This window comes from Mus musculus, chromosome 8, assembly GCF_000001635.26.
Source record: "Mus musculus strain C57BL/6J chromosome 8, GRCm38.p6 C57BL/6J".
Classification (NCBI taxonomy): Eukaryota; Metazoa; Chordata; class Mammalia; order Rodentia; family Muridae; genus Mus; species Mus musculus.
Window position 1 is genome coordinate 103268203 of NC_000074.6, and position 27045 is coordinate 103295247.

The 27045-nt window shown below is 40.9% G+C and overlaps 1 long non-coding RNA gene across 1 annotated transcript; it reads left to right on the forward strand.

Moving 5' to 3' along the window:
* The first annotated feature begins 3013 nt into the window (after window positions 1-3013).
* Gm32531 lies at window positions 3014-8406 on the forward strand. The gene is made up of 3 exons (XR_387963.3): window positions 3014-3226; window positions 3740-3841; window positions 7960-8406. It is a non-coding gene; the product is annotated as a predicted gene, 32531 (long non-coding RNA).
* The last annotated feature ends 18639 nt before the right edge of the window (window positions 8407-27045 follow it).

Genomic DNA, 27045 nt, shown 5'->3' on the forward strand with positions numbered 1-27045 from the left:
ACACAATAGAGAATATTTTCTCTTATATTTACAAAGAATTCAAATGTCTACAGTTACCTGATATCTCATAGTATGTTACAGAACAGGAAGCAGGGAAGATAGAGTAGAACGCAGTGCCAAAACAAGACATTGAGGTTTCCAAGTAGGAAACCATATGAGAATAGTTTAGGATCAATGTGTCTGTGTGCCTAAGTTTTCCCTGGTAGTATTAGGTACAGTGGTATAATATGTACTCAAAAATATGTTACCAAATTGTTTTGTAATTTCTAAAACAAATGTATTGTGTTGTATATGTTTTCCTTCAAATGATGGCACTTTTGTTTTGTGGGTTTTTTTTTTTTTTGCTTTTGAGAACTGTTTTATTCTAAATAATTTATAATAAGTAAATGCTTCAGTATTTATCTTAGGAAAATCTTGGATGAATGGAAAGCAGGAGAACCCAGTACAATTCATTAACTCAATAACATTTTCCTGTGTGTAAATTGTACACCAGGAACTGGGGGGAAAGAAATAAACAATATTGATCCCTGTCTTCAGGAAGCTCAGCATCTAATTTAAGAGTTTGTCTCTAGGGATCTGGATCGCCGAGTTTTTTTATGGCATGAAAGGTTAATAGTTAAATCCTTCCTGCTCTATGAGGCTTTTGGGGCTCCTGGAGGTAAAAAGCATCGAATTAAGCCTTAAAGTTTGAGGAGAAGCAACAGGATTCATATATTAAAGAAGGAAGGAATCCATACAGAGAAAATTGAGAGCGAGGATTCTCTTGACAGGAGCTGTGATTATCTCACCAGCTAAATCAAACCAATGTCTCACACACAGAGAAACAGGAAACTAGAGACACAGCCAGTGGCTCTTTCTCCTTTCTTAGTTCCCTAATGGGTATGCCACATCCAGCAGGAAACTGGAGGATAAGAAAGGGAAGACCCTGGTTAGAGAGTCGAGGCTAGGCACAACAAGCAAAGTACAAAGGAAGCTTACTATTACTATTCTTATTCTTCTTCTTATTATTATTATTACTACTATTATTGTTATCATCATCATCATCACATGGAATAGCAAATAGAGCCCATTCATCTGAGATGACATTATCCATTCTAACACAGAACATTTTCCCAAAAGCAGTCTAACTATAGCCTCCAGATAGCAGTGAGTCACTGATTGCACTTGCCCTTAGCCAAACCCTTTCCTGGACCCAGCCTCATTCATTGAAATTCTGTAATCATCTTAATGCCTGTGATACCTTATCAATTCTTTTGAATGGTGACCTCGACTTTTAGAAACTTTTTGTTTGCTAGAAATAGAACATAAATATACATTTGAAATATCTAGGGAGAAAGTAATGCCGTCATTAAAAAAAATGAAATGAAATGAAATGAAAAGCAATGGGCTGGTTGGTTTTAGAAATCTCTGTTTCTTATAAACTGGGTTGAGTGGACTCCAACAAGATGCACATCTCAATAACATCTCATATTTCATTCTTGTGGGATATAAATGATGAAAATATCTCAGAATCATAATTTTGAACAGCTGAGAACAGAAAGAGAAAGTACATGGCTTGTCTAACTTGCAAGCAGATAATTACTTTATGGTTGTTGTTTTTTTAGTAATATTGTCTAATAAGGCATCTCGGTGTTCAACAGATCAAGCTCTGGACAGAATACAGAAGGGTTGTTTGGACTAATTTAATTTATTTATTATTTATTTATTGAGATAAGATCTCCCTCTGTAGCTCCCGGCTGGCCCAGAACTTACAGTAGTATAGCTCAGGCTAGCCTTGAACTCACAGCAATAATCCTGCCATGGGGTTGAAAATGCTGGAAACCCAATGCTGATTTATCCTATGCCGCTAAAATAAAGTTTTGAAACTTGGCTCTAGACTCTTATCTAGGTGATAAGAAGTAAAGCTCACAATCTTTCTATACCCCACTTTGTCTATATTAAGCTGGAATCACTGAACTAGCCAGTGAAAGTGGCTGCAAGATCTCAGAGGTTAATAACACCTCAGAGCAGTGGGTGTGGCCACCACTCAGTCACTAAAGGAACAGCACTTACCAAACCTTGTGAGCCTCTGAGATTTATCACTGAGCTTGAAAAAGAAGGCAACAGCTACTCTCTACTTATGAGACAATAGCCATAAACTTCTGGTTGCTGTTGCTTCCAAACATTCTGACTGAGCCGTTTTTTCCAAGCGTCAGAGCTCTTTCCTTCAGTCTTGTAAGTTTTTGATATGGGCTAATTACAATTATGGTCCAGGAGTCTGAGACTCGTTCCTTCCCTGTCTCTACCACTAAGAAGCTCACTGATCCTGAGATACAATTAGTTTTCCTGGGTCTCCTCAAGCTTCTTTGAAAAGGGAAGGGATGTATGGAGGGATGGAAGGAGGGAAGGAGAAAGGACTAAAAGCACACATTCATAGCAGTCAGGCAAAACACTGAAAGTTCTCATTTCCAAGATTCTGAATCCAACAATCCTCCTTTCCTTATTACACAACACACACACACACACACGGTTCCCTGTGTTCAGAAGAATACAAGCATACTAGCTACCAGCTATGTGCCTGGCATGAGATTTATAGGCAACACGTTCTGCATCCTTCCTGAAACAGGGTTTTTGCATTACCAGTCACGGAAACCAAGCACACGAGTGCCTCCAGTAAAGGGAGGATCAGAACAAAAACTCCACTGTTGTCCCACTCTGAAATGGACCTAACAGTGCCTCCATTCCCTATGGAGTCACACTGCTGAGCTCTGCCTCACACTTAGCTTCCTAATGTGGGCAGGGAGGATCTCGGCTGAAAGAAGATCTGCACCACAAGGGAGGGCACATGTGTCCTCTTGTCTAAGGTTTACCCTTTGTCCAGTTCTTTGTTAATGTGCAGAGGAAGGGAGCAGTGGGGACCAGCACTGATTGTCTCTAAGAACAGCTGCGGTTAAGACACAGGGGCTGCTTTGGAAAATGGAAATAGAATTGCTATATGCATGTCAGCTTGATCTTGGAACCCTGGTCACACATTTCATGCCCCCCATCTCTGAATTCTGAGGACAGTTAGCCTGAGCTCCATCTATCAGTGCTTGGAGGCTCTTTACAGAAACCTCCTTTCAAGGGAGGGGGCTGGCCTTCTTTTACCAGTAGAAAGCGATTATCTTCCAACAGCTGTTTATAGTTAACTGCAGCCCATACTTAAAGCCTGAATGCTGGAGCCATATTTACTGCCTGTGGATTTGCGGTGAGTAGAGGCAAGCTTAACTCTTTTCTCTCCTTGTACTTAAATGGCGTCATGGATGGGCAAGCTGGACAGCAATGCAAACAGAAAGAGGCAGGTTGAATAGAGGGCTGACGCAGGCAGACGGGACTAGCAGTTGTTTCTAATTAAGGTCACCGTTAAGGTTTTGGTCTGTGTTAGCAATGAGTCGAACTCTTAGCACTCATTGCTCTTGTTCCTTTGGACCACCAGCATGATATTGATATACATCTGCCCATTTCACAGGCTGGGAAAGGAGGCTCAGACAATGAATACCAAGATTAAAATAAACAAGACTCTTGCTGCAGAGGCAGTGTACCTAACACCTCGATCGTACTGAACCATGCGTCCCAGTAATTCAGAACAACTGAACATAGGCCAGGTCCCCTGCCAAGCTAGAAGGCTACTCATGAAGATATGCGGTGATGCACTGTATCCAGGTGATACAGTGAGGAAGGAAAAAGGCAGGGATGTCATCAAACTTCTCACTATCTCCAGGTGGAGCGGCTTGACCAGAACTCACGGAAATACAGGGAGAAATGGAATTGACTTTAAATAAGTTCATTCAAGATGAGAACAGAGCTGGCAGAATTCAAGCAGGTATGAGCACGTTATACTTATCAGAGTGGCACTGGAAAAGTGGTTCAAAAAAAAAAAAATCCTGATTTGAGGAGTGGGCAGGGTCAGAACCCCAAGAGCTCCTCTTCAAGCTCACACTTGATTGTTCACAATGAGCGGCATAGAAGCTGTATCCGGAACAATATTTTGGAGGGGACAAGGAAAAGGAGAAAAGGCAGGCTGCTCTGTGACAGACCAGGAATACGAACCGGCCAGGGTTATGTGCTGTGGGCAGTTGAAAGTGAATGCAGAAGTCAGGTCCAAGGGTGAAATACAAAGGATATTTGGCTTGACTGTCTCTGGAAAAAAAAGAGAGAGAGAGAAAAGAGAGAGAGAGAGAGAGGTTAAGATTGCCAAGAACTTGGATGGAATTCTGTTCAAACCACTAAGTCAACCTCAAATGGTATTCATTGCTGAGGATTACAGGGCTAACCAGGAAATGGAGAGCAATAGCAAGACTATGCCAAGTCTCTCTCTCTCTCTCTCTCTCTCTCTCTCTCTCTCTCTCTCTCTCTCTCTCTCTCTCCCTCCCTCCTTCCCTCCCTCCCTCTCTCCCTCTCTCTCAATTGCTCAGAGTGTCTGGAACTTTTGTTCTCCTCTTTGACTCCATTGTTGAACACAAAGAGAGGCGGAGTGAGAATGTCCTGGAGAGGGAAAGTTGGCTGACTCAAAACTTCATTCTCCCTCGCAGTACCCAACCATTCACAGTGGGAGAGAGAGTGGCTTGCTTGCCAAAGGGCTCTGTGTGACAGAGCTAAACTAGAAGAATATGTAAAGTTCAAGATGAAAAGACAGCCCTCACCGCTGAAAGCAGAGCTGGGAACTCACAGAGCTTGGGAAAAGAGGTTTCACAAAGAAAAGTGCTTATTTGCAAACTCGTTTCTCTGCAGCAAATGCTCAGAGGACCTCTGGCAGGGGGAATTCCTGGACACAGGCCTTTGCATTGAGCTGTTAGTGATCTGCGATTAATTGCCTCTCTCCAGGCTCCCTTCTGCAGCCAATCTGTGGGATGGCCTGCAGAGGTCTGGGGGAGAGATTCTGCCATTTTTAATCTCCTAAATTCAACAAAATCTGGGAAGATACTCACTTGTTCCCCGAATTCCTCTTTTGACCAGAGGGATGAGAGATAGGTCAGACAAGTAAACAGGGACAAGGGCCAGAAAGATGGGGGAAAGATAGGCACCTCAGCAGCCTGCGAGTGAGCAGACAGTCTATGACAAGCTTAGCTGTCATGCACTTGTAGGAGAGGTGGACTGTCACTCTTTTGTTTTACTGTAAGGAGACAGAAATTTGCTTCAACTGACCAAATGGCCAAAGGCCACCTCCAGAGATACCATTCTAGGCTCTCATTACTTGATATAAATGCAAAAGAGAACAGCTTTCCAAAACAGGAGGCATAAATGTCAGGGGGTTCTAGAGAAGCAGAAAAGGACTGACAGACACATACACATACACACACACACACACACCACACACACCACCACCACCATCACCACCATATGACTTACATTTACTACAGTAGTACACATTCAACTGTACTTGTACTTTAGACTTTGAATTTTGAACCTTTCATTTATGCTAGTCATACTCACATGGATACTATCTCCCGATGCTATATGGTGGTTATAAAGCACCTAGTCGGCCATGCCACCATGAGAGTAATAAGCATTGGACTCTGCACTGTCTGAGTTACTGCTAAGACTTAATATTCAATAGGTTAGCTGGAGTAAATGCATTATTTTCTTATTATTTTTTCCATTTATGGTACATTTATTGGGCTTAAATCCCATTGGGCTTATATGTTAAGGAGCATCTATAGGTACAGGCATATTACACACACACAGGGAACGAGGATGAAAAATTGATTTGTTTTAGGAAGTTGGCTCCTGAATCTGCAAGGCCTGGAAAGTCTGAAATGTATAGGTCAAGCCAGCAGATTCAGGTCAGAGTTGATGTTATGGTCTTGAGACTAAATTTCACAATGCATCACCCCAGGAACTCACCCAGCAACATTCTTTCTGTTCCTCTCAGGGGGAGAATCCCTGCCTTGCAGAAAACCTGGAACTTTGCTCTTAAGGTTCCAAGGGAGCAAGCAAGGAAGGCTCACTCATGTGATGGAGACCCATCTCCTCCTTAAAGCAATTTGAATATAAACAGTAGCATCACCCACCCTCACAATAACAACTATGCTAGTATCAGACCAAAGAGTTGGTCGCTGTAGCTCAACTAGAGGAACATATAGAATTGACACATGCAGAGTATGTTCCCAAATGTCCAAAGAAAACCAGCAGTCTTTGTGTAAAATATCTATTGGCAACAGATTGAGATGAGCACAGGACAATGGATTGCATTTATGTGCTGCAAAGCACATCAGATGAACAAATATCATAAGCAGAAGGCATGAGTGCCTCCCCCAATTGATTCCCATCTCTCTGCTCCCTCCATATACCTATGATGCCCACCAGAGAATAGACACAAAGGCCCATTCCTCCACCAGCTGTGGTGACTGTGTCCTTACCAGACTCAAGCCATCCTCTGACCAGTGACATACCCTAAATAGGAAGGTACTCCACCAAAAAGGACTTTACAGTCCGGAGCCAAAGTCCCCCTCCTATTTTGTTTGTTTGTTTTTCTGTCTCTCTATCTGTCTGTCGGTCTGCCTCTTCTGGCTATGGTTTAACTCAGTTCATTTTAGATGCACCTACAGTCCCCAAACTAACTTTCTAGGGCCCTTAGAACCTGTGTCTATAATTTTAGTCTCACTTCCAAACTAAAACTATAGCAAATTACCAATTATGAACTGATCAGCAAAAGCCAGGATTCTACCCCTAGCTCAGAAAATTAGCTCTTGCCCTCACCTTTGACACACTGACTGGAGACCTTCACAGGTAATAAAGGGGTGCCATCTTCTTTCACACCAGCTTTGGCCACACGGTCAGGGAACATAACAGTGATAAGACCTCCTCTCTGGTGTGGGGATAAAAATCTATTTTGAGGTTATCCAGACTTCTAGTCAGTATGTTCAGACCGCACTTCTCACTCTGGCCCAGGGAAGCCATCATATTTATAGAAGTCCTACATGAAGGTCGTGGCACAGGCTCCAGACTCTGTAAATGAATGTCCTAAGGCCACTGAGAATTCATATTCACAGATGACTCCATAGGATGTCACCCATTCCGCAAACGTCTGTAAAAGGTAACTAACACTTTGAAGCATTGAGACTACATTGATCACTGTGTATACTGCAACCAATGTGCTTGAGGAAACACATGAGAAGGAGGATTCTTGGACTTCACTTGACAGTTTCAGAGGGTTTAACCCATGTTTTCTTGGCCCCAGGTGCCAGCTAGCTACCAACTCTGAAATTTCCAGCTCCTCTCAAATATCCCCACCAGCTGAGGACATAGTGTTTCGTTGTAAATATTATTCTGGCGTTTCTACCCCACTTTGATTATTTAGTTTGCAAATGAAAGACACAAAAGCCTTTATATTTATAATAAGCCTTAAAGCAGTAGAGCTTGGCAAATAGCAACGCGCTCTGCTATTTTGTCTAATTTCCTTTCAAAATCCCAAGTTATCACTTGCAATATTCTGCCTAGACTGCTCCTACTCTAGCAGGCCAGTATTCATGATCCAATTACCCCATGGCAGCTTCTTCCTTCTTCTTTCTCACGTACCCCTGCCTGGAACCCCAAGTTTGAGAGCCTTCACTCTACCCCTCTCGTTTCTGCCCAGTCCAGGCTATAGGCATCTTTATTAACCAATAACTTGAGGCAAGGTTTATACCACAAGGGTTACTATACATGAATATCTCCTAGTCCTTAAGAATTCCTCACTGGGGGCAACTAGATTTTAGGGACCAGTAGTAAGCATTTGAATATATAGCAGTACCAGACCAACCTCCATAGGTTTTAGAGCATAAGTCTGTAGGAGACATTTCATATTCAAACAGGAGCCCCACTAGATGTGTCATAAAAATCATTTATAACACAAAGAGAGTTGAAAGGCATGAGCAAAGATTTGATGTATGAGTATTGGTAGGCACATTGGGCACCCCCCCAAGTCCAGAATCATGTAATTACACTGTTGCTACTGTAAAGTTTGGCTTGCAGGCTTCCACTCAAATGAGCCAGTGAAACCCCATGAGAAGTGGACTCAAAGTGTTGACCAGAAGTCGACCTCCGCTGATGCTCAGTACAAAGAAGTCTTCAGATACCTTCTAAGGACATGGTCTCCCTTCAAGCTGGGTTTCTTCTTTAAAGTACTCCTTGTCATTGCAGTGAATTGACTCCTGGCTTAATTCTTTGATATCTTTCTTCTTGGTGGTGAGGTCAAGCTTTTAAGTCTTGTGTACTGACTTCTGGTAATTCCAAGAGACTATGTTTAGTAAACTTTCATTGAGTAAATGACTATCAATCAATCAGTAGTTACAGTACTAAATCTATCAAATGTGACCTGACATGCATTCTCACTCATATGTCTATGTCTAGATTAAGTTACAGCAAACAAAAATCCAGCCTAAGTGGATCCCACCCACCCCTTCAATTTCCCCCTTTTACTATCACAGTATCCATAGTGAAAAATTGGCCCCTGCTATCTGGAAGGGAGGAATTATTTGTTTTGATGAATTCCTAGAAAATAGCTACCAATGTATGTATATTATCAACTATAAATCTTTTTGTTCTCCTTTCCTAAAAATCTTCCTTCAAAGCTTGAAGAAAAATTGTTCTGTTTGTTTTTTTTTTCCCTATACTTACTTTTGTTCTTAGAAATGAAGGTGTCTATACCAAGTCCCTCTTTTCCCATTCTCTCTCTCTCTCTCTCTCTCTCTCTCTCTCTCTCTCTCTCTCTCTCTCTCTCTCTCTCTCTCTCCCTCCCTCCCTCCCTCTCTTCTTCCCTTCCTCCATCCCTCCCTCTTTCCCTGTATTCTCTAGCCTTCTAGCTGTATCTCATGATACAATTAATGCCCCACCCTACCACCGGATAAGCATACAAATTAATGAAGCCTTCATTAGACATCAGGTCTTGGGTTGGTTCTGAAAATATGTAGAGAACAAAACAGATATAGTCTCACCCATAATGCCCTCACACGTGATTGAGGAAGGCATAACTTAAGCAAGCAGAATAAGAGAACAAAGAGGACTTTTAAAGTGTTGTGGACACACAACTAAATAAAACTGTGTCTAGCATGTCAAGACAAGCCTCCTTGAGAATATGATATTTAGCCTGAAAATTAAAGGGATCAGTAGCTAATAAGCAGAGTGACCTTAGGGATGCTGTTGTGAGCAGAAGGAAGGATGGTAAAGATGACTAAGCATTCAAAAATCATATCTTACATCCATACAAAAGAAAGAATAGTAGCAGAGGGGAGCTTCATAGCATAATATATACAGAGCTCACTGTCTTCTTTGTACCTTATTATTCACTTGGTCTTAAATGCTGTTATTCTTCTCCTCCTTGTACCATATACCTGGGTTAATATTTATCTGTATTCTGAAGTTTCCCCAGCATTTCCATTGATGAAGATTCCTGTTCCCTTTGCAACTCTTTATATAAACTACCGCTATGCTCACCCAGTTCTAGTTTGACCATGCTCCACTCTGCCCCTTGTATCATGGCAACCTCAGCATATTTAACATCCCAACACACAAAGTAGCAAGGCTGAAAGGAACTCAATTCTTTTACTAGAGTAAAACTGAATGAAACTATTTGATTCTGCCTTCTTCAAAGTGACAAATATTTCAGGAGGCTTGGAGCCCCAGATCACACCTAATTCACAGTCATTTTCTTCTATATTTCTGACAACAAGGTTTCTATCTAATTATTGTCCTCAAGAAAGCCCGCAGAGGGCAAAAACAATGGAAGCTTTTTGAGTGTGGAGATATCTATAAAAGAACATATTGAGAGAAAGGTTTAACTTGTGCAAGAAGATTAATAGTCTAAGCTTAAAAGTCATTAAGAAAATGTAAAAGAGGAATGAAACTGGAATAAACAAACCCATGTCTAATGAAACAGATTTTTTTCTGTCAAAGGCAACTTATAAGCAGCAGACTGAAACTGGGTTGATCCATATCTGCCAGGGTCCTGGATATTTTGCATGGGAGACAAACCTGCCACGGAAAGTTCCAGCAACAGAAACTGGGTCAGCACTGAAGATCTGAGAACATTCTGGAGAGTGTTGTTCTAAGTGCTGGGAATCTTGACTTAGTAACTCAGCTGCCTGTGTGTTCCCTTGGTTCAGCTTCTGCTCTTCAGCTAGCTCAGGTTTCTGGATCCCTTTAGTAGGCTGTTCAGTCCTTTCTACACCAGATCCTTCCTTTGACCTTCTAGGGCCTAACCCAGAGGTGCTCATACAATATGTAGGATGAAACACAAAAACTGCAAAATAACAGTTCATTAGTTTAAAACTTTCTTTACCTCTTTGCACTTCCCTTTCATTTTGAAAAGTGAAGACCATGGTGCTAGCCTTCCTTAAGACACTGGGTTGCCCTGAGCAAGCTGCCTACGAATACACAAAGTGACCACAGAAATAGCGACATCAGCATCACATGACACCATATATAAAAAGCCTCGGTTCCATTCTTTTTACTCAGCTTCAGAGAAACCTGACTTCATTCTCTTCATCCCTTTATTTGATCATATGCTCATTTCATCATCTGCAGATGTTCATTCTACTAACTATCATTAATAATACACGGGACTTTCTACTTAGCACTAAACGTGCTTTATAGAATTGCCATGGTGAGAATCTTTGATTGTAAGTCAAGGCACACAGCCTTTTGATTTGGAGCTTGTATGAGAAAGCACAGTTTGTTTACTGTTTCCATACCACATAGGATGAAGAGATTTTTCTCTTTCATTCAGCTGTCCTGGGGCATCTTGTTGCATTTCAATGTTTACAATCCAGGAATGAGGCTGCCTATATTTTTTATGGTCCCCCCTGAAGCAACGCAGTAGGAGTTTTGAACTTTGAAAAAATAGTATATATTAAAATATAATATAGAGCATCCCAAACATGTCTTCCAAACTTCTAATATTCCTATTGAATTTTTTATGAAACAGAGTTGACAAGCATCTGCAAGTTTAATTTAAGTTGTATGGACATTATTCTAGGCCTTGACTGTACAATGATAAACAAGAAAACTCTACCACAGATACCTGCTTTCCTGTAGCCTAAGGGATAAAACAAAGGCAAAATGTTAGCCAAGTGAGCACAACCATGTGTGATGCTCAGAGAGGAGGAGGAAATATGCAGAATGATTGCAGAAGCCCCAATCTCAGTGCAAGTTGCCATTGATGCTGAGAGAAATCTGTAGTCTCCAATGACTTAGAGAGGCACAAGTATATCAAGAAGAGTACTCAGTGGAACCTGGGAAAAGAATGTGTTCCACCTACCTCCACATGTTTCACTTTAAAGCTGGCGTTCGAAGTACAGTAGGTAATGCTACCTACCATGGTTCAAGTTCCAATTTTCTTATCTTTTGATTCAAACTACCTGACTTGGAGCAAGTGACATAACCTTCCTGCCTCAGCTTCCTCGTTGAAGAAATGTGAAAACAAGGCCATCTTTTTTCACTTTTGTGATACACAGTGAATTTGTATCTGAAAGCACTCTTGAATGACAGCATAGCAGATACTGAGAACTGTGAGTGTTCGCAATCATCATCAGGATTAAAAGTATGACTTACTTTCCAATACTACCCATAAAGCCATTTCAAGAGGTAAGTCATCACCAAAGCCTCCAGTTTTCATCCATAAATGGGAATATTAGCACTTATATACTAGGGAGATTATTAACTAAAATGATAAATGAATCCTGTGTATCTAGAGTAGGCATTTGACTACTCAGCAAATACTAATATTACTAGAAATGGTCCAAATTTCTTGGAGTCAAAGCCTTGACCTTGGCCCAATATGATATTAATCAACTATCTAGATGTGGAAATGCTGATTGAACCATTTCCATATCTGGCTAAAGCAAAGACTCCAAAGCCAAGGACAAACTAGATGTATCACCTCCCATATGAAGATGGCTACCTCTAATAACTGTTCCTTGGGTATCAAGGACCACTATAGGAGCAGAATACTATCTCTTGACAGCTCTCCTCCTATAACTTGTTTAATTTTGCTACTTCCGGTGTCTCAGACCCTGAACAGCTTTTCACATCTGTTGTTCTGAGCATTATTCTCACCAAAGAAGAGGTTAGAAACACTTAGGAGGTAGATGCAATAGGAAACAGGAGTGTCAAGTAGAGATGCAATGACCTTTTGTGAACTCTCTTGGGCACCCCTTGATGTCAGTCAGTCTAGGGGACTGTTCTTAGCAAAAAAGATCTATCACCCAGCCATTTCCCCAGGTTCCATTAAATGTCGGACACCGTTTATCTCCTCTACTTTATTTTTCATGATGTAGAATGTGCTCTTGATCAAAAGTCCCACTGTCTAGTTACCTGATTCATCACCAGTGGCTGTGGGCCACACATTAGAAACTCATAATCAATAGATATTATCCACCCAAATACTTTCCGGACCCTGATGAACTCAGAGCTATGTCTGACACCGCCACATATGATGTAATATACCAATCACTTTGAGATGATTAATACAGGGAATACCCTTCAGTGTTAAACTAAGGAGTCACTTGCTAAGTCCATTAAATATATTTGGGTCATTGATTTTTCTGAGGTTACACCACACAGATTCCACATGAGGACTGAACATCGTTCAGTTTGTAGGAAAAGGGGACTTAGGATAGATAGCGCGACACCAACATACTTGCCCAGAGACATAGAGATTCTGAAAGGAGACTGAGCCATTTCTATCATTATATTTCGTATTTCTAAGTTCCTTGCCCTTTTCCCAAACCTAGGTTTACTTTAATACTCACTGAATATGAAACTTTACCTAACCACATTCCCCCCTGCTCCTTCTATCTGACAACCTTATGTAGAAGTTATCGGGATCATATAAAAGATGATCACTGCTCAGGAATTATGGTTAGACTTGTTCTCTGGATTGGTCTGTTCTAACCCTTTAGTTAATTGACTTAACTCTCATATCTCTCTCTCTCTCTCTCTATCTCTCATTCCTTCTTCCTTCCTTCCTTCCTTTCTTTCTTTTTCTTGCTTCTTTGCTTGTTTTCTTTCTTCCTTTCTGTTTCTTTCAAGAAATATATCTAATAAAGCTATTTATTGATAGGTTATTTCTACTCTAGTGAAATGAGCCAATACAAGCCTGATTAGACTATATTAACAGAAGGTTTATTGGGGAGCTGCCTTCCAGTGAGTTTGCTGGTCCCAAGGAAAGAGGCCAGGGAAGTCACCATGGGGAAAGAGTGGGGGAAAGGATGAGAGAAAGGGCACACATGCCCCAAAATGTCTGAATTACACAGGAAAGAGCCTCTGGGGAAGGACAGTCCAGGCCCTGGATTGGAAAGTTCAGGGTTGGGGGGCAGTACATGCCAGGTAGGGACCAAGGGATGCTGGGAGGACCTGGAGGCCAGGTCTGCTTTGATACATAAAATATACACTTCAATCCTTTGTCTAGGATGGTAAACCAAACATTCATAAATTAGGCACCTCAGAGATATTAAAAAAGAGGTTTGTGGTTTTGCATACATCACTGGTATTATTTTCAAGCTACACAAATAAAATAGCCATTATATTTCTAATTTTTAAAAAAAAGTTTAAAATTACAAAATACTTTTTAAGAATGAGTAAGTCCTTGTCCTGGCTAGTGTTGAGTCAATTTGACACAAGCTAGAGTCATCAGAGTTGAGGGAGACTTGCTTGAGGAACCTTGCCTGGGTAAGGTAAGATCAGGCTGTAAACAAGCCTTTAGAACATCTTTTTAAATCACTGCTTGATATGGGAAAGCCCAGCCCTTTGTGGGTGGAGCCACCACTGGGCTGGTAGTCCTGAGTTCTATAAGAAAGGGGCTAAGCAAGCCCTGAGAAGCAAGCAGTCAGGCTCCATGGCCTCTGCATCAGCTCTTGCTTCCTGCTTCCTGCTCGGCTTGAGTTCCTGCCCTTGCTGATTTTGATGATGAATTGTACATGAAACTGGGAGGGACATGAAACCCTTTTTCCCTGAATGAAAACAAGAAATAAAAAAGAAAAAAACATGACTGGTCTTGGATTTTGGCACCAAATGAATGAAAAAAAAAAAAAAGAAAAGAAAAGGAAGAAAGAAAGAAAGAAAGAAAGAAAGAAAGAAAGAAAGAAAGAAAGAAAGAAAGAAAGAAAGGAAGGAAGGAGGGAGAGAGAGGGGGAGGGAGAGAGGGGAGAGGGAGAGAGAGGGGGAGGGAGAGAGAGGGGGAGGGAGAGGGGGAGGGGAGGGGGAGAGGGAGGAAAGTTTAAAAAGTATGGTTAAAAAAAGTTGTTTTGATTTGGTTTTGGTGTGTAAATAAAAGGGAGAGCATACAGGGTCAGACATCTGGGAGAGTCTAGAGTGAATGTGACCAGACTCAGCTGGACCATGTGAGAAGAGGGGGAGGGGAGAGAAAAGAAGGGATAAGGGAGAGGCAGACCTAGAGATCAGAAGGGTAAAGGGTAGACAAAAGAGGTAGACCAAAAGGACAGGTAACCAAAATGGTTGGATTATATAGGGAAGGGAAGCTGGGGGAAGGGTAGCCCAGTCCCTGGCTGGAGAAATTTAAGGCAGGAGGCCAGTGGAATATGCTAGCCAAGAGTGCCCTGTAACAGGTAAGGACTAATGGATGCTGGGAAAACCTGGCAGCTAATGTATGCTTTGATAGTTAAATAGGCACCCCAGCCCTTTGTCCAAGGTTTGAGACCCAACACTCCCCAAATTGCTTTTGGCTATGGTGTTTCACCACAGCAACACCAACCCTAATGGAAACAATCCTTAATAAATAGTATTACTTAGCATCTATTAACAGGAATCCATGCTAAACATGCCACAGGAAGAATGGTTTTGTTTCTGCTTAAACACCTCTGACAAGAAGATCTTATTCTCTTTAGTTCTCTATTCTAAGCCCTTCAGGCTTTGGGGTTGTAGTGGCTATTCCTGGTTGTCAACTTTACTATATCTGGAATGAACTACATTCCAGAATTGGAAGGCTCACCAATGACCCTAATCTGGAGGCTGGGAGATAGAAGTTTCTGACCTGGATCTTGGTATGGAGATCTTGAGGCCTAGTGGCTATGAACTCCAAAAGATTAAGACAGGAAGATCTCTGAGTTCAAGGTCATCTGGGATTAAAGGTGTGGTGGCACTCACCTTTAATCTGGGCTACACCTTCTGCTGGAGACTATATAAGGACATTGGAAGAAGGAAAGCTCTCTCTCTCCTTCACCTGCTTGCCATGTGGGACTGAGCAACTGCTAGATCCTTGGACTTCCATTCACAGCTGCTACTGACAATTGTTGGGAGTTGAACTGCAGACTGTAAGTCATAGATAAATTCCTTTACTATATAGAGACTACCCATAAGTTCTGTGACTAATACAGAACCCTGACTAATACAGAAGTTGATCTCATACAACAGTGGGCTCAATTCTACAGTTTCCCAGCTCCCAACTTCTACATTTGATTCATAGCCACATAAAATAATTCAAACTCTCAAGCTCCTTTCAGAAGGATAAAAATCTCTGAATTTATTAGAAAGTAATTCTAGCCTGATCAACTCTTCTGTTTTCTAGGCTATAATAATAATAGCCTTTCCTTTGTTTGTTCTGTGGTTTAACTTGAAGGTTACCTCCAAACTTTCCATTTAAAATTGACTGCCATCCATATCTCTACTTCATGGGGAAGAAACTGTGGTAGGCAAATCCAGGCGTTCTTCTGCTAATAACTGAGCAAAAATGGAACCCAGAAGTAAACAGAAACTCAGATACATGAATCCGACAGATAACTATTGTTCTGCTCTGTTTGCTTCTGTTTTATGATTAGGAATAAACAGTTTAGAAAGCTGAAATCCTACCACATCCCTTCAATTCTTGCTTCCACACCAAAGGTGAAAAGGATTACCTGGAATCTGATATGCAGCATTTCTGTACAGGTTTTTCTACTCTGAATGGATACTTCCTCAGTACTGTAATATTGTGGCAATTGATTAATATTTAAATGAATGCCTCCACACCATGCATACATTTCACACAATACTTTCACAGTCCATTGTGTTGGTGAGATGTATCTCCTCGTGTACACTAACTAGCCCATTTTAGTTGTAGAGAAATCCACTGTGTAAGTTAACCATAGTTTACTTACCCAATCCCATTATACAAAAGACTTACAAATATCTTAATTAGATTGCTTATGATTCCTGAAATTACAATTTTACATACATACATATATATATACATACATACACATATATGTGTGTGTAATATATACATATATGCACAAATGAGTACGTATATATACACATATATATATACACTTCATGTGTAGATATTCACATAATTTCTTTATTCTTTGTGCATATGGATGATACAAAACTATTAGTGGAATATATTGTAGACTATTACATCTTAAGCACAGTTGGACATTGACAAATTGTTCCCCCACATTATTTTTCCAGGACTACCAGCATTTACTTCACCTCAATTAAAAATGAAGATTTTATTAGTTAAATGCTCCTTGCATAACACAATCCCAAAACAGGTGAAAGTCAAAATTACTTGAAAGTCAAAAACTATAGCCTCAAATAACTGGGTAATAAACCTAAAATATAAAGAAGTCAATCATTCTATAACAAGTTCTATGGAAGTCAGCTGAAAACTGAATCCATGGCACATACCACAGACTAAATTCACAGATCAAAAATGTTTCCAGTTCGCATGTGAGGCCCTAGTTCCGCAAAGCTATTACACCTTTTGTAATTAAGGTGTAAGGTAATGTTAAGAGGTGCAATAGTCATCTGTGTAAAGAGGCAGAAGCAGCAACATAAATCAGAGGGAAAGAGGAATTAACATTGTCTATAATTATTTTAAAAATTAGAGCAATAATGATAATGAAATAAAAAATCTGTTTCCTTGGAAAGACAAAAAGAAGACAAATAAGGAAATTAGTTATGGAAAGAGAGAGAGTGAGAATTCCTAATCTGGGGACCTACTACAAGCAGAAAAGAAGTTAGAGGAAATAATACAGAAAACTTAATAAAATTGGTTTTAAAACTTAATGGAAGTTTATGATTTTCTTTTAAAAGGTAAATGATCAAAATTAGCATAATAATAGAAAATCATATTATTTATTGTTGATTGCCATAATTACTACTGTGCAATACAAAATATTTAAAAGGCACATTTAAAAGACTAGAAGTGTTAATTAGAGTTATTTGATCACAATACATCATATATGTGTATTGCTGATCGGATTGTGGGAGATAAGTATGTCCAATAATAGATTAGCTATAATTTCTGAGGTTAAAATATATGTATACCAAGCTAGAAATGGTGTCACATGCCTGTAATCCTAGCACTTGGGAGTCTCAGGCAGGCCAGAGTTAATTAGTGGAACTGTCTCAAGAGAAACCAAACCAAACCAAAAATAATAAATAAAAATCTTTGGAGAAGACCTCAAAATAAAAATAAAAAAAAAAAAAAGTTCAACCCTAGCTATCAGCTACATCCGCACATGAGTGATTCAAATGTTCTGAAAGCTATTATAGATCTTCGGGAGAAAAATCTAATCAAGATGCACAAATGGGCAACAACTACATGAAAAAGATGTTCGACAGTATTGGCCATTGGGAAATGCAAATCAACCTACAATTAGATCCCATTTTGTAGCCAGAAAGATGGTTTAATTTTGAAAAGAAAGTAAATAAAAAATTTTAAAAAAACGTTGGCAAAGATGTAGAGAAATTAAAATCCTTACCCAATGCTGGTGGGAATGCAGAACAATGCAGCCATTTTACACAAGTTTGCCAACTCCTCACAGTGAAATTCAGAATTACCATATGATCCAGCATTTCCACGGCTAGGTATATACTTAAGAGAAATGAAAACAGATGTAAACACAAGAATGTGTGTGCAAATGTTTAAAGCAGCACACTTCATAATGGCCCAAAAGCTGAGGCAACCCAAATGCTCAACAGAAACTGAACAATGGACAAGGGATGTGAAACATCCTCTTCAGATGCAAATAAGTGAGAAAGGAGAAGGTTCTGGTCTTCCTTACAACGGAGACAAGATGAAAGCCTTATTCAAAATGTAAAGTCTGCATGAACTGATTGTATTTGGAGGAATAGTTTCAGAAGCGCTGGTATATAGACTGACAGCTAGTCAGTATCAGCGGTTGGGTAAACATAGGTTTCTTTTGGGGAGTGACGAATATTTTTTGAAAATTGAATCATGATGAGGGTAACGGGATCTTATGAATATTCTGAAGCTCTTTCCTTGTGTACTTTGTATGAGTAAAATGCCTGCTATGTAAATTATACATAAACAAAGCCGTTAAGCCCCTGAAAGAATGTACTGAAACCCTAAGGATGTGCCAGATGGACCCACACTTAGGTACTGGTATTTTGAAAACATCTTTTTATACCTGTGAGGCTTCAGGCTCATTCCCTGCTTTCAATATTCATAAAAAACCTAATAAATAGAGAATTAAGCCTTTATTCTTCCATAGAAAATAAACCGTGAAAATTGTCATTCTGTTGTAGAATACATGGAACTATCTCATTGTAAATGGTATGTCTGTGCCCAAATTGATAGAACCAGCTAAAAAGCATCATGTTTTGGGATTTTAGAAACAATGAAGTTAATACAGAAAACTATTCATAACATGTATGATCTTGTGCCAAGCTACAGAAATTAATTGTAAAAGGATTTAATGCAATCTTTGAAAGTGTATTATTACACAGATATCTATATTCACACACATTTATGTATACAGTTTTCATTATGAAATGTGCTCATTGGGGAAAAAAATGAACCTAACTCAGTGATTTCTTGCAGGATCTCAACAGTCTAAAGTCGAGCATAGTTTCCTTCAATTTGGAAACAAAGTCTGGCCCATAGTTCTCCCATTTCATGTGAACTTTTACTAGAAGTGTTCTGCAAAGTTAGCTTACTAATAACGAAGAAAGAAAGCGACACATAGCACCAGCAATGATGTATAAATGGGATATCTGGAGTCCACAGCCATATATGTGGAGTATCTGAAGTCTTTGTATCCACAGGGTAATTTAGTGCTCAGTGTTTTCTGAATGCTTTAAATGGCCTTAGCATTCCTCCAAGTTGCACTGAATCTCCTAAAAGGCCACTGCAACTTTCTTGCTTTGTGTTAGGGACACTGTTTCTCCTCAGTTGTTTCCCTCCTTTTCTAAGCTGAAAGTCCTGATGTAGACCCATTGCTCTGGGCTCTTGGTTCACATTTTGATGTGAGACATCCAACCCCATAGTCTTCTGCAGTTATGTGTTATGCCCAGGAACTGTCAGTGAGAGTTATAGTATACCTCTAAAAACTAATCAATCCAATACATTTCTCTGTATCTCAGAGCTGCTGATTGAGACTACAGGGTCCCATCTGAATTAACCCACTTGATGCTTTCTCATTGCAGTAGAGGTGACAGGGCTTGCACTTATCACAGAGAATATATTTGGTACTTCTTATAGGTTTAATTTTAGGCTTACAGTTTCAGAATCTTATTCAAAATCTATTAGCAAATCAGAGGCAAACATTTCTCTTTTGGACCAAGGTTTTCCTCAGCCAGCATGACTGTCAGGTCACCATGCCATCTCTCTGTTATGTACACAGATGTCTCAGACCAAGTCCTTCAGGACTTCCCAGAACCTTAGCACTTCCTGATTTCCACCAGCAATTATGGCCCATAGAAAGTCTGAGGCTCTTGTACTTTCCTTTCTGGAGGATTAGTCTAGAATGTCAGTACTTTCCCCCTTTTGGGCCCAGTCTCCCAATGACTTTAGTGACATTCCCAGTTAATATTTCCATGACCGATGAAGAAATATTTTCTTATAGTTTTTTTTCCTCCAAGCCCTAATTGTTAATATTGCTTATGATACACAACCCACCAGAAAATCCAAGAGAAAACCCAAAACCCAAACCAGAAACCCCACAGACATGTAACCTCAGAGTGTCTGGGTCATCACTTGAGTTTGCAAATGTCAAAGGTCATCCTACTAAGGCCTCCAATTTGACGTTCTAACCACAGACTAGATTACCACATGACCACCAAGACTAGACGGAGGTTCGCCACTCTACTCTTAATAATGAGGACCCCCCCAAACATGGAAGTGCTACATTGCCCTTCACGGTTTATTTAATACTGATATCTATAATACACCTGAGGAAAATAAGACAAGCCAAAAAGCACACTCAGAGAAAAAGGGGTACACTATACCTGCAAAAGAGAGGCGATACTTAAAAGGCACCACTCATTGAAGAAAACTCGAAGAGATGATTTCAAGAAAGAAAACTGAACTGAACTAAAAGTGTTGAAGCCTTAAAATATCCCCTACAAGGCAGAGTTCCATTCTCACTGGTATGACAAACATTTTCCCGACAGAGGAAATTTAACACATTATATAAATACCCTGATCCGCAAATGCGCTGGTAGTAATAATTAGTTTTCTCCCCTTTCATCTCCGTGGTTTCTGCCCACACATATTTCCTATTTCAAGCTTTGGTGTAACAAATGCATCTTTCGAAGGGGAAGCCCACGCCTTGTTTGCACAAACACAGGTCTTTTTATCGCCACGTGCAGTCTCTCTAGTTCCCAGCGCTGAACAATGAAGCATTTTCTTCTCTCCAAGAGCTCTGACAGAATTCATTTAATTTCCATGTAAAATGTAATCTGCCGGTAATAATAGGTCACTCGCAGCAATTGCATTCAGGCTGCCAGATCACCCATCACTGCGCTAATTGTGGGATAGCGTAATGCACAGCCAAGGTGTGCACTGAGAACTCAGGCTGGGCATTTGTTTTGATGATGCTATGAGGAACACAACAGAAAGTGTCCGCAAATACTATAGGCACTGTCCTTCTCTTCTGAAATGACTGAGAAAGCAAAGCAAGTCTTCTTGTATACTGCACATCTTCAGCTTCAGGACTCTTGATGTCGCCTGCAACACCTACAGGTTTCAGGTATTTTTCCAGATATGGGTAGGTGTTTAAATACTGTGACACCACTGATACAACAGCTTTGGGGCTTCTTGGAGAGAAGCTGAGAGTAACTGGATGATTGTAAGGCCAGGAGGCAATCATTCACTGGTTGGCTATCCCTTCTTTAAAGTATTGATCACAAGCCCTACTTACTTCCTTTTTGCATCAAAGAAAACTGAAGTGCTTTTCTGTGTAGCTTTCCTTATTATAGAAACTTAAATTGACCCCAATGCTGTATTTGCATGTGTATATGTGTCCATATGTGTATGTGTGTGTGTGTGTGTGTGTGTGTGTTGTGTGTGTATGCTTGTGCATATGAGTTTAGGAGTTTCCAAACTCATGAAACATCACAGAAAGTGATAACATAAGGATGGACCTCAAAGATGACGTAGCCCAAATTCCTCATTCAATTTATTTCATCATATCTTATTTTTCTTATAAAGAAAAGTCAGGACCACTGTAAATTATTTTGTTATGAGTTTAATATGAAATGTCCCCCTAGGGTTGTGTGGTGAAGAGTTGCTTCCCCAGCTGCTGATGTTATTTTGGGCACCGTTGGAAGCTTTAGTAAGTCAGGTCTAGCTGGAGGCAGTAAGTTCCCCAGGGGCATGTCTTTATGGGCTGTATCTGGTCCCTAGTTCATTCCTGCTGTCCCCTTGCTGTCTGTCACTGGGTAAGCAGCCTCCTCTACCATATGGTCTCATTGCTATGGTCTCATTGCTATGCTCTCTGCCTCATCGCTGGGCCAGAGCAATCTATCTAGCAGAGCTTGAACTCAAACCTTGAACCTGCAAGACGAAGCAGCTACTCCCTCCTTTAAACTGCTTCACATTTATCACATGTGTGATAAATGGGCATTTATCACCATGACAAAAAACGTCTGATTAACAACACATTTGGAAAGGGTAAAGAAAACAGAGAATCCCTTCCTCCACAGAACCAGCAGTTCAGGTGCTGATGGGAAAGTCAGAGCACAGGAAAACTCTTCTTCCTCAGGAGAGAGTAATATGACGTATGGAGGATGCGAATGCTAGGGGGCATAGCAGATGCCTGAGGAAAATGGGCACCTGAGGCTGCCTGCATCATGGCTGTGTGCTGAATTCCACCTACTTCCTGCTGTACAATGGAGTGCATGTTTGGGGGGAGTTGTATAATGGAATGTGTTTAATGGGGGTGTGTAACAGAGGAGTGTTCGGGCAGTGCCTTAACTTCTTCCTTAGCAAAGAAAAAATGCAGGCTGCTGGCTCAGCCCACAGTTTGTACAGCTTCAGAGATCATGGCCAGATTTTCAGGTTTTGGGGAAAAGAACCCAGCAGACCCATTCTCTGATTTCCTTCTCTGGTTTTGTTTGGATATAGAGTTCGACTGTGTAGTCACCACCTGACAGAGACAGAAAGAGAATTTCAAAGCTGAGAGAAATGGGAGGGGGAGAGAAGGAGAGGAGAGGGGATGATATAGAGGCAAGCAGATAAGGAAATTAAGAGAATTGAGTGAGGAGAAAGACAAACAAATGCAGAAAAAGGAGAGATCAGAGAAACACAGGGAGGAAGGACAGAGGGAGAGGATGGTGGAGAAAAAATAGAGGGCAACAAGGAACCAATGGTGTTAGAAACGGAGACAGAGAGAAAAAGACAGGACTTACTTGGGTCAGACTGAACCTGATGCTATGTTTAGGAGGTAACTATATCTGTGTGTGTGTGTGTATGTGTGTGTGCATGCAAATATGTGTAAATGGGTGTGAGTCTATATGGATGTGGGTATGGGTGTGCACATGTGTGTGAGTGTGTTTGTATCTGGGGGCTGTGAAATTTGAAAGTGGCCTTGGACGAGTCGCAGTATTTTAAAGTTTCCCTAACCCTGGAATTCATTCTCTCCAGTCTCCTAAACAGTTGAAGCACCTTGCATATCTCAAGAGAATCTTTCCTTTCTATTCTTTCTCTCTTCCTTAATAATCACCACTTCTTCCTGTATTTCAGCCACGCCATCCATTTGGTGAATCTGTGACTCAGAACTCCACATCCCAAGGCAAAGAGCAAGTTCATTTTAAATCCCAGGGATGCATGCAGTCATAACCGTCACTCATAGGTACTCACAAATACATAAGAGACCCAGAAAAAAGATGTGTATGTGTACACACACATGATTACTATGGGGATATAAATATATGCAGAGGGAATATGGTTCATAGATCTGAAGCATCAGCAGTGCCTGGATGCTTGCTAGAAATGCCAAGACACAGACACAGAAAGAGACATTGAATCAAGAGTGTGTACTGAAGTTTAAGAAGCAGCCATCCACATCCACATACACACATACACACACATACAAGGGGTAGGGGAGGGTGTCTTCTATATTAGCATCCCAAGCTAGCATGGCTGGCCTCAATTCAGTTTTAATGACCCCAAATTGAATCTAATAAACTGAAGACAGCAACATGTTTCATAGGAACTCTCTGACAAGCCTAAAGTTGAATGTAATTTTACCTAGCATTTGTCTGGATCCTTGCAACAAACTTATACAATATATTTTCCCCAGCTCACAAAGAATGAAGCCCTCACAGTCCAGTTACTGTTTTCCAAAGCATACTGCTAGAAAGTGGCACAGCTGGATTTCAAATGCACAGCTGCCTGCCTCCTGAGCTTGGGCTTCCTTGGATACATTGTTCTGTGTTTCTCACTGTTCCTTACCTCAGTTTCTGAAGATACTTACTTGCCACTCTGTAACCCCTCCTGGTAATAGGAAGCCCATTCCATCCATACCAGTGGCCAGCAGGCGAGGACCATAGGAACTGCATGTTATGGGCAGTTAAAAGCAGAGGTCTGTAGAACTTGCTGAAGCCTAGCAATGGGCACAGAGTTTGAATTGGCACTTGGAACCTGTGATGCATAATATTATCAACTTAGATGGGAATTAGAGTCACCATGGAAAGAAACCTCTGAGATTAGGCTCATACCTATAAACTAGATGTGTTCTAAATGTAGGTGGCAGCATTTGTAGGGCTGGGGTGATAAACTGGATGAAATGGATCTGTGGGGAACACTGAGTGCTCTGTCTCTTTCCCCAACTCTCTCCTTCCTGGCTGCAGTCAACACCCCGACTGTCATGCCATCCTTGTCAAGATGAACTATATCCCTTCAAACTAAAAAACAATAGGAACTCATCCTCCTGAAGTTGTTTTAGTCATAGCAGCAACAAAAGTAACTGCTGTGGGATCTCAATCTCACTTGATAGTCAGATCTGGAAGTTGGCGTTCTTTCTGCCTGGCTACATATTGTGTCCTCCTGTGTCCATAGACTGGATCTCCAAGGACTGTCACCCTTGCAATAAAATACATCAGATACCAGGATGTCCCAAGCTTCCCCAGTAGCAACATGTCCGGTGACAGGTCTGCTTGATTGTCTGTCTAATCTTCTTGCTATAAACTCCAGGTTGCATTTCTTGCCCTCAAAGAACTAGCCTCAGATTCAGGCATCACACAATTCCCAACTTTCTACATTCATTTCTAAAGAACAGATGAAAAGAGTAAGGTGGGTCTTCCCTTAACATTTTTGTTGGATAGACAGTCTTGGATGCAATGAATGCTTGTTATGGAGACTGTGTTGGTCTCAAGCTCAAAACTTTCCTACCTCAACTTCTTGAGTGCTGGGATGGAGGTCACAAGAGTTTACCAGCATGCCTAACTTCAGCTGTGAGTGTTGACTTCCAAACTACCCCCAAGCTCACAGAAATCTCGGCCTGCAGAAAGGAGCTCTCCAAAACATAAACTGCATTTGCCTAAAGCAAGAAAGCTTATTGTGTTGCATTACACAAAGGCTAGCAATCCCTCCCCCACCTAAGAAAAGCCCTCAAGCCAGTGACTCTGAAAATACCATGCATCATCAGGCATCCCCTCTGAGACACATGTACTCAGAAGTCTCCGAATCCCAGTTCTGATTTTCCAAACTGTCTGAGTCATTCCCCTGTTGAGCTCAGCTTGCCTTTGGGCAGCCTGGAGGCTGAGGGCCCTGCTCCGGTGCAGCCACTGAGTGGAGCAGGCTCCTAATGAGGCAGATGCCAGTCCAAAAAGAAAATACTATCAGTGATTGTTTATGAAGGACACAATTGTACAGTGACTGGGAAGAGAGCTAGCTGTCTGACCCAGTAGAGTGTTCAGAATGTCAAATCCTCAGCCCTAGCTGCAACAGAGGAGTGAGAGGCAAAGGTTGTGGCTTTTCTCTCTTAGAGAGCCAGGCCCAGTACCATCTTATAAGCAGGGGCTCAGAATCACCCAGTACAGCCAAGGGGAGTACTGGGGTACCTGTCTGCATGCAGGGCGTTGAAGGATCCTGGAATTGAAAACACCGTTGAGCTCTGCAAATGCTTGGAGATTAGAGAAGCCCCTTGGCGGCTTTGACTTTAAGTGGAGATTGTTCCCAGGGGAGAAATCAGCTGTAAATTTGTGCAAGCATACGGGCGAAAAGGCAGGGAATTGCTTGAGCAGAATGGCTTTATCAACCTGCTGAGAAATCAGAGGTAGAGAATCGTACTCTGTAGGTATCACAAGAGTGGGCTTGACTAGAAAGAGTCCTGGGAGCACACGAGTGTTGACCAAGTCCGAGGTACCCTTTCCCCGGGTGAGGTCGTAGGGGAAGAGGTTAGACCGATAGGACACACACAAAAAAGGAGTGTGGTATTTAAGAACCAGCGATCCAACTCATCGAGCCTGGCCCAAATTCACCAGTCTACTTCCAAAGAGATAACCCCTTTTTGCTATGATCTTTTTCCAACAGAATTTTTATTTAAACCCTACAAAATTCTCCAATTTTGAGTGTGCAGTTCATTGAATTTTTGACATTTGCATTTCCCTCCAAAAAATATCCCATTATCTCAAGTAGAATATGGACAGTGTTTTTTTCATCTCAGAAAGTTTACTTTCAGCCCTGTCGGTGTCTGCCTCACACCCATCCCCTTGCTAGAAGCAATCACCGTTCTGGCTTCTTATTACCACAGGGTTACTTGAGTTTATTCTGCAGCTCCGTCGCAATGAAATCATACTGTAGATATCATTTATATCCGATTTGTTCATGCAGCAGAATGCATTTAACATTTGTCTCTGTTTTGTATCACAGAAGTGAGTTCCATTATCTATTACAAGATTAAATCAAAGTGCGCTCATCACACCCCCTTATCTTACATGGACATTGAACTTGATAAAAAGGGTTTCCAGCTATTATCAGTGAAGGTATTGTGAAAATTCTTTTTTTTTTAATGTATTTATTATTTTCTACAAAATTCGTTTTAATGAGAGAGAGAGAGAGAGAGAGAGAGAGAGAGAGAGAGAGAGAGAGAGAGTGTACAAGCTGTGGCACCTCTGTGGAAGTCAGTGGACAACTTTCAGGAGCCTTTCACCATGCTTGCTACAGATTAGATTGGCAGCAAGTGCCTTTATGCATTAGGTCATCTTGCCAGCCTGAACTCTTGTACAATCTCTTTGTAGAAATGAACATTCATTTTACTTAGGTAAATGAAGGTAGGTTTAATTCTACATAAAGTCACCAAGCCATTTCTCAATGTATCCAAACTATTTCACATTCCCAGAAGCAGAGCAGCGGAGTTCCAGGCCATACCCATGTGCTCACTCGGCCTGGGTATTTCAGTATTTCCAACTTTGCTTAGCCTTCCATCTGTAAGGCAATGTCTTCTTGTTTTTAATGTGCATCTTCTTGCTGATTACTTACATGCTGAATCTTCTTATATGCTTCCTGTGAGCTGTCTGCCTTCTTTGGAAAGCAATTTGTCCACTTCCTTACTGGATTGCATGTTATTACTGAATCACATATGCTTTTGGTATACTATGACTTCAAATATATTATAATTCCATTTCCCTGTTTGTGACTTACACATGTCCTCTCTTATGGTATTGCTTTTCAAAATCAAAATTTAATTTCCTTAAAGCCCAGTTTATTGTTTTATTTGTTATCATATGTGTTTGGCTTGGTTTTTTGAGGTAGGGTCTCAGGTACCTCAGAGTGGCCTCACTCACTGAGAATGACCTTGAATTCATGATCTTCATGGCTCCACCTTCTAGATGCTGGGCCTACAGACTTCTGGTCTATGA